Source organism: Gopherus evgoodei, chromosome 11, assembly GCF_007399415.2.
Source record: "Gopherus evgoodei ecotype Sinaloan lineage chromosome 11, rGopEvg1_v1.p, whole genome shotgun sequence".
In the NCBI taxonomy this organism is placed as follows: domain Eukaryota; kingdom Metazoa; phylum Chordata; order Testudines; family Testudinidae; genus Gopherus; species Gopherus evgoodei.
The window spans coordinates 3,396,359-3,405,033 of NC_044332.1; the positions used below are offsets into that span (position 1 = coordinate 3,396,359).

The 8,675-nt window shown below is 50.0% G+C and overlaps 1 pseudogene; it reads right to left on the reverse strand.

Annotated features, from left to right (window-relative positions):
- Positions 1-3,889: 3,889 nt before the first annotated feature.
- Positions 3,890-8,359, reverse strand: LOC115659928 (annotated as a pseudogene).
- Positions 8,360-8,675: the final 316 nt, after the last annotated feature.

Sequence of the window (8,675 nt, forward strand, 5' to 3'; positions counted from 1 at the left end):
CCACACTCCTACACTGAGGTGCTGCATCTTGCAACTGGCTTTGAGCTTCCTTGCTTTGCAAAGGTGTCAATTGTAAATGAGCTTCTCCTCTAGACAGAGAGTCCAGAAACCTTGCCAGCTTGTTTCTGTATGTCAGGTTATAGGGAATTCAGAGGCCATCACTGGCCTCTGTTGAGATACAGCAAGGGGGGCCACCTTGCTATTAGCATCAGACATGAACTCCAGTACTACAGACAAGTGCACTTCGCACCACATGGAGAAAGAAGAACCTCCCGTCACCTGTGTTGAGGCCAGGGCAGCTCCTAGCAGTGTGCAGGCTTGGTCCTGGATGTGTCACACAGGCATGTCAGGCACCCCCATCCCCCTGGTATATTTTCCTCAAGGAGCCAGGCTGTATCTGTTTTGATGGTGGGCTAAGCATACTTCTCTCTTCCCCTCCTGCTTGGGTAGCATATGAGCCCCTCTTGAAGTGGGTTTTGTTGTGAAAACACATTTAGAGGCATGGGGCAGTTCACATCTCTCAGGGTGGTTGTTTCTGGCCATCTGCTGGCTCAAGCCAGGTCTACACTACGGCTTTCTGCCAGGATGGCTGGATCGGGGGTGTGACCCCTGTATAGCACACCTGTGCCTGCACCAAGCCTGGAGAGCCAATACACAGCAGAACTGTACTTTTACTGGGACAGCTTGTTTCCCCTGCAGTGGTGGGGAGAGTCTGGAATAATCCATGGGGGCAAAGCCTTTCAAGGGCAGGCCAGACCTCAGGCAGACATGTCCATGTTGGTCAGTCTCAATTCACATTTTCCATCCACTCCACTGTGGCCAGGAGGGTCAGAAGTGGGACCCCAAGAGCTGAAACCTTAGGCCTGGGTCTATAGATTGCCTATGCACTGATCTGGCTCTGGGAAGTGAATCAGCCCTGCCTCCAGCATAGACCTGTCAGGCAGAATCCATCACCCACATCCCAGGCAGCTCAAAACCTAAAGGGAATGTAGACGCTTATCTGAAAGGGTCATCAGGAGACAGGCCACCCTATAGTAGGAGCAGATCACTGGCTGGACTCTAGGACACTCAGAGAATACAGGAGTTTGTTTAAGAGGCTTTTCTCTTAGGAACTCCTAGGCTTCTGCCTCTTCCTGCTTAAATACCTGCCCTGCTAAGCCCAGCTGGAAGCTGGCTGCCTCTAACTGGCAGGCTGAATGGGGCCTCTGGGGCCTGGCTCCCTTTGCAGAAAATTAACCCTTTTCCTGTCTGATTGATCATGGAACACATTCACCCCAGCACTGACACACTCCAGAAGCCTTCTCAGACCCCGTGCTGTCGTTCCATTTGCTTCCTGCCCAACAGCCTCACTGTGTGCAGGGCTGTGTGTCACTTTTGGAGGTGGAGAATTTCCCTCTCCCGTTTCAGTGGAGTGACTTCTCAGTTACCCTGGGTTGAGAAAGGAGAATCAGGGCCCCTGATTATGCAGTAGTTGCTGCTTTCCCCAGCAGCGGCTGTTCATGCTACAGAAGCTCAGACTGTGCTTTCTCCCTGGGTTTCTGTTTCCCCGCAGGCTGCGCGGTGGGGCTCTCCATGGTCATTAGAAGCAGAGGCCTGTGCACAGCTGTCAGCACCCAAGTTGCTCCCCCAGAGGACAGAGCAGCCTCCTGCCTCCTGTGCTGCCTGTCCAGCAGCCACCTTCCTCTCCCGCTCCAGCCCTCTCTGCCCCAGAGCTGCCTGAGAGCGCAGCCGGGTAAGCGCCGGCTGGCGGGGCAGCTCGTGTTCCTTCCCGCCCGGGGAACGTTCTGTGCCTGCTGAGAGCCCCTTCCCCAACTCGCCAGGGGTCCTGCAATCTGTCTCCTGCCACAGCCCTGCAAGCCAGGCTCTGTAAAGGGTCTGCCTGCAGCCCAAGCTGGTGCATTCGTGCTGCTGTAGGAGCCATCACTTCTGGGCTGGGTAACAGGCAGCCACTAACCCCCCCCCCCCGACCCCCCCGCAGTAACCAGGCCTTTAGTGTCCGGTTAGTACATCTGACTGAACACGCCAGGTTCCCTTTTCAACTGGACTTTCCGGTCAAAAACCGGACACCTGGCAACCCGAATTTCTGATTCTATGCTAGCGGCTGCGTATTGCTCCCACTGCCAAATGCACTGCGCGACTTGTATCCCCCTTTTCCAGAGGCGCTTGTAGCCCCACTGAAGCCAATGGCGCTGTGACGATTTTCACCAGCAGTGGATCTGGCCTACTTTGCAGTGTTTCTCAAGTAACGTAGTGCAGCCTGGCACTCAGGGCTGGCTGCCAGTGGGCCGCGGACGGCAGGATAGCAGCGGGGAGCTCAGCCCAGCCAGCTCAATGTGGGGCAGGAGACGCGCATTGTTTAAAAGGAGAGCAGAAAGATTGTACGTGGCACTTTGGTGGAAGCGGGAAGTAAGGCCTACATGGATTCAGCATAGGGTGACCAGATGTCCTGATTTTATAGGGACGGTCCCAATATTTGGGGCTTTTTCTTATATAGGCTCCTATTACCCCCCACTCCCATCCCGATTGTTCACACCTGCTGTCTGGTCACCCTAATTCAGCATCTTCTAGACTTTTAAGCCAGAAGAGACCATTAGATCATCTGGTCTGACCTGACTAATAGGCAAATCTCATGCAGAGCTGCATGGCTGGCCCACAGTGAGTGACTAACAGAGCTGGGAATTAGGGATGCCAGCTCAGGTCTCAGCAGAGCAGTAAGTGTTTGTTGTCCTAGGAGGTGGGTGCAACTGCACAGATGCGCAATGGCAAGATGTCTGCCATCTGGACTGCTGCAGAGCCAGCTGTGTGGGGCCTGCTGAAATGCTCATCTTGATTCACCAGCGTATTACTCCTGTTGGCATGACACACTGGTCAGGAGAGTAGGACCAGTTATATTCCACCTGCTTTCAGATGGATTCAGAATCCAGACTAAAAAGCTGGCTCCTCTGCCCGGTGATCACATCAAAAGACTTTATTGTGTGGAAGAGAAATTGTTCAGGAAAAGAGAGACAATCTCAGGGGAAAGTGACGCCACTCGGTTCTAAAGATCCTACTGCCCAGGAGAGTTGAGACAAGTCGGATTCGTTTCAAGTCACAGCAGGCACGTGCAGGGCTCAGTTTCTCAATTTTTATTATTATTTTGGCTTGTATAAAAGAGCCCTGTCACGGAGTCACCGGGCGACGCTCTCGAACTGCTCCCCACCAAGCCAGTCAGGACTTTGAGGAGCCTCCTCTCCCTTGCAGCGGACTTGTTCAGGGCAAGAAGCTCACACGTCTTCACCTCCTGGGTCTCTCCTTGGAGCATTCAGCATCCTCTGCCCCTCCGTGCACATCCCACAGCGAGCCGACCCCAGCGGGGTCCTGGGGAAGCCACAGGGTCCTGCACCCCCACTTTGCAGTCAGATGTCACTCTCAGCCAGCCAGTAAAACAGAGGGTTATTCGATGGCAGGATCATGGTCTAAAACAGAGTTTGTAGGTATCGTGAACCAGACCCCTCGGCCTGGTCCATTCTGGGGGACAGTGAGCCAGACCCCCTCATCTGCCCTCACACCTCGTCCCCAGCCAGCTCCAGACTAACAACACCCTCCAGCCCCTCCTCCTCTGCTCAGTTCCTTTCCCGGGCCAGGAGGTCACCTGATCTTTTTGTCTCCAACACCTTCAGCTGGCACCTTTGCAGAGGAGGGGCCCAGGCCATCAGTTGCTAGGAGACAGAGTGCCAGGCATTTAGGTGCACTGGCCCTTTGCTCTGCCAGATACTTAAGAACTGCCATGGGGACATTGAGGCACCAACACAGTATTCAGAGAAAACATTAAGAACATTCCTAGTTCATTACAAGCCCATGTTCTAGGAAGATAATTAACATGGGAATTTGTATTTCTTCCCCCCAGCAATTTTCTGGTGCAAATCATCTTAGATTGAGAGCAAAAGCCAGAGATGGGGGACAAATGGGGAACAGGGGAGAGAAAAAGAAAAAACAGACGAGAGGGAAATTGTTTGCAAAAATACTGAAGTTATCAACTACTCTTTGGTTTCTATCATTTATAGCCACAAAGATATTGTACATTGAAATGAAGCCAAACATTTTCATTTGCCTAGAAGAGAGGCTGGGATGTGGAAGGAAGAGAGGAGAAGGGTCTTTTCTTATCATCATTCAAATTCGTTCTTTGTCTTAGCCATTTCATTCATCTTGAATGGATTCACTGCTTTCTTCTAGAGGGAAGCAAGCTTGCCTGTGTCCATAGGCCGACTTCCGGGAGCTCTCCACGACAGCTCTCCTCCGGCCAAACCATCCCACGGGTCTCATCCCATGCCCTATGTACCAGGAAGGGACGATATCAGGGTCTAGAAGGAAAAGGCCAGGAAATATTTAGAACGTGAGGCTGAGGACTAATTCTCCTGAGCACGTGTCACAGCCACCTGTTTGGGATGGAGAAGGAGGGACTTCCAGAGCTAAAACCATGGACTGGTCCAGCTGGAATTAAAGCGCCCAAGCTATAGGCTGTGATTGCTCATGTTCCCTGTGGCTCAGGCCCCGACCTGTAACATACACTTGCCAGTGGGTGGCACCTGCCTTGTCATTGCCTGTGGTGAGCAGGTGGTGTGGCCTTCGCTTATTTTAAAATGAAAATGTCTTTTGCACAATAATGAAGGAAAGAAGGGGGTAGCCATACAGAGGAAGGATTGGGTGACTCAGGGCACTGGGAATGGGGTGCAACCCACTTCCCCTGTCTGGTTCCCATTGTGCCAGGTCTATGGAGAAGCACAGGACTCGATTCTCCAGGGACTGCCGTCCAGCCCCTTTCACAACCACAGCTAAAAACCAATAGCAGGCACCCTGAGCCACGCAGCGCAAACAGGGCCCTGCTGGGGTGACGGGAACCAAGGACCACATTCTTGGCTTGGAGCAGATCCTTTGAAATCAGTGGGGCTCCGCTGATTCACAGCTGCTGAGGATCTGGCCCATGTGCTTAGTTCTCTTGCTCTGCAGTGACTCACTTGGTGACATGGACCTGTGTGTCCTCGCGACAGTTAGAACTTGGGCTTTTGTGCTACTACAGACTATGAGCATGTGGGGCACTGTCATCCTGAGAATGCTGACAGCATGGGGTGTTTATAGGCTGCCCCACCACTAGAGCACCAGGCAATTGCATTGGCCCAAGCTAATTCAGGGGGGCTGGGGAGTCAGGAGAGCTGGGTTCCAATACTGCCTGTGACCTCGAGAAAATCACCACCCCTGTCTCTTGTGTGTTTATATTGCAAACTCTTAACTTGTTCTTAGAAGATAAAATAAAAAAAGAACAAGTTAAAAATCACTTAGAAAAGTTAGATGTGTGCAAGTCACCAGGGCTTGATGAAATGCATCCTAGAATATTCAAGGAGCTAATAGAGGAGGTATCTGAGCCTCTAGCTATTATCTTTGGAAAATCATGGGAAACAGGAGAGATTCCGGAAGACTGGAAAAGGGCAAACACAGTGCCCATCTATAAAAGGGAAATAAAAACAACCCAGGAAACTACAGACCAGTTAGTTTAACTTCTGTGCCAGGGAAGATAATGGAGCAAGGAATTAACGAAATCATCTGCAAACACTTGGAAGATGGTAAGGTGATAGGGAATAGCCAGAATGGATTTGTAAAGAACAAATCATGTCAAACCAATCTGATAGTTTTCTTTGATAGGATAACGAACGAGTCTTGTGGATAAGGGAGAAGCGGTGGCTGTGGTATACCGAGACTTTAGTAAGGCATTTGCTACAGTCTTGCATGATATTCTTATCGATAAACTAGGCAAATTCAATTTAGATGGGGCTGCTATAAGGTGGGTGCATAACAGGCTGGATAACCGTACTCAGAGAGTAGTTATTAATGGCTCCCAATCCTGCTGGAAAGGTATAACAAGTGGGGTTCCGCAGAGGTCTGTTTTGGGACCGGCTCTCTTTAATATCTTCATCAACAACTTAGATGTTGGCATGGAAAGTATGCTTATTAAGTTTGCAGATGATACCAAACTGGAAGGGATTGCAACTGCTTTGGAGGACAGGGTCATAATTCAAAATGATCTGGACAAATTGGAGAAATGGTCTGAGGTAAACCGGGTGAAGTTTAATAAAGACAAATGCAAAGTGCTCCATTTAGGAAGGAACAATCAGTTTCACACATACAGAATGGGAAGAGACTGTCTAGGAAGGAGTACAGCAGAAAGGGATCCAGAGGTTATAGTGGACCACAAGTTAAATACGAGTCAACAGTGTGATGCTGTTACAAAAAAAGCAAACATGATTCTAGGATGCATTAACAGGTGTGTTGTGAGCAAGATACAAGAAGTCATTCTTCCGCTCTACTCTGCACTGGTTAGGCCTCAACTAGAGTATTGTGTCCAGTTCTGGGCATTGCATTTCAAGAAAGATGTGGAGAAATTGGAGAGGGTCCAGAGAAGAGCAACAAGAATGATTAAAGGTCTTGAGAACATGACCTATGAAGGAAGGCTGAAAGAATTGGGTTTATTTAGTTTGGAAAAGAGAAGACTGAGAGGGGACATGACACCAGTTTTCAGGTATCTAAAAGGGTGTCATCAGGAGGAGGGAGAAATCTTGTTCATCTTAGCCTCTAATGATAGAACAAGAAGCAATGGGCTTAAACTGCAGCAAGGGAGATTTAGTTTGGACATTAGGAAAAAGTTCCTAACTGTCAGGGTGGTTAAACCCTGGAATAAATTGCCTAAGGAGGGAGGTTGTGGAGTCTCCATCTCTGGAGATATTTAAGAGTAGGTTAGATAAATGTCTGTCAGGGATGGTCTAGACAGTATTTGGTGCTGTCATGAGGGCAGGGGACTGGACTCGATGACCTCTCGAGGTCCATTCCAGGCCTAGAGTCTATGAATCTATGAATCTATAAGGAAGGGCTGTTACTGCCAGGGGTGTGCCTGGTGCTTAGCACAGAGCTGGCCTGATCGCGTCGGATGCCACTGGGTGCTGCCGTGACACATGTTGTAGGAAGAGATTTGCTGGACAGGCTGATTAAAAACTGCAAGTTTTGAAGTTCTGCTGTCTGGAAAGTTCCTCTAGCAGTTTCCTGGCTCATTGAACCTGCAACACAGCTGGGCCAGGAAACTCCGTCTGCAGGCCCTTTGTAGGCCTTGCTGGGGAGAACGGCCTTCAGGATGGGAGGGAGGAAGGGGGTTAAAAGATGTAAGGAATTGTTTTAGAGTGTCTAAAGTCCCTCGAAAGGACCGTTTTGAAGTCCAGCTCCTGGACTGAGCCAGAGCGGAGTGGCTGGGTGGGGGGGATGGATTGGGTTGCAGAAGATGAGAGGGGAGTCAGAGGGGGATTTTGGAGGGACAAGAACAAAGTCTAGATAATAAAAGGACAGAAAGCTCAGACATCTCATGCTGCAGCCTTCTAGCCTTGCAGTAACCCGTAATGTTGCACGTTTACCGGCAGAGGGCGCGACTACACAGGCCCGAGCACACGGTGGCAGCAATGACAGCCTTAACCCAGAGACCTTTTCAAAAATTTTGCTGCATTTGAACAACCCCACGTGTTTGGGGTCAGGTTGGGACAAGTCCTTACACAGGTGTGTGTGTGTGTGTGTGCAAGGGGACCCCGGTTCTGCCATGCCAGGCCCACGCCCAGCTGCGGTCAGTGTGCACGGGGAGGTATGGGGACCATCCCAATTGGGAGCCGAGAGGAGGCAGAGCGGCTTGAGCTGCTCTGTGTGCGGGCAGGCTTCAGACGCACACAGCGCTGCTCCTGCACCTCGGCACTACACGCTGGTCAATGCCTGGACGCTTTGGAGACTCTCCACCATGTGACTAAACCAGGCTCTGAACATAGGCTACCACGAGTGAGACAGGAGAAGCCTCTCTATTAAACACTGACCCTGCCATGCCACCCACTGATACTGTCCCCGACCTCCTAGGTTCTTCTGTGCTGGAGCCAATTATCTGGGAAAGGGCAGAGATAACGGGGGTGGGGGGCAGCATAGCCATTTGGGGTGGCTCTGCTCCAGTCTGCACCAGCTGAGGAGCTGGCCTGGCTGCTGCAGTTCCAGGGATTTACCCCTGATTTCCATGGATCGCTCGTGGAGTTGGCATTCAGCCTTGGGCAGGGCCAGACAGATGAGAGCAGGTACGTGAAGCAGGCAGCCAGCAGTTTCATTCCCTTCAGCTCACCCAAGGCTTGTGGCTGGTGCCAGAATTTAGCAAGGTGTGAGTCCAGCCTGCAGAAACAGAAGCCAGGAGAGTTAATGAGACAGTCATCTTGGGTTGGGGTAGGGTAAGCAAATGAATCCACTTTCTGGAGAGACACCCACTGAATAACAGGAATTACAGCTCTTTCCCGGAAAATGGAGGAAACATGGAAATACCAACGTTCTGAAATGGGTTTTTGTTCCAAAATGGACTGAAAAGCTGAAATTTCCCGCAAAATAAAAAATTCCAAGATTTTTCAAAATTTGGAACCATTTAAATGTTTTGTTTAGTTAATGTCCAAACAATACACACTATTAAATCATCAATCTTAAAGACATTAAAATTAATGGTTTAATATAAAAGTCAAAACTAAACGAATCAAAATGAGGAGATTCAAAACATTGTGTTTTGAACCTATCAAAATGAAACACTTCAACATTATTGAAATGAAACCAGAAAGTCAAAACAGTTCATTTTGGTTCTTTACGCA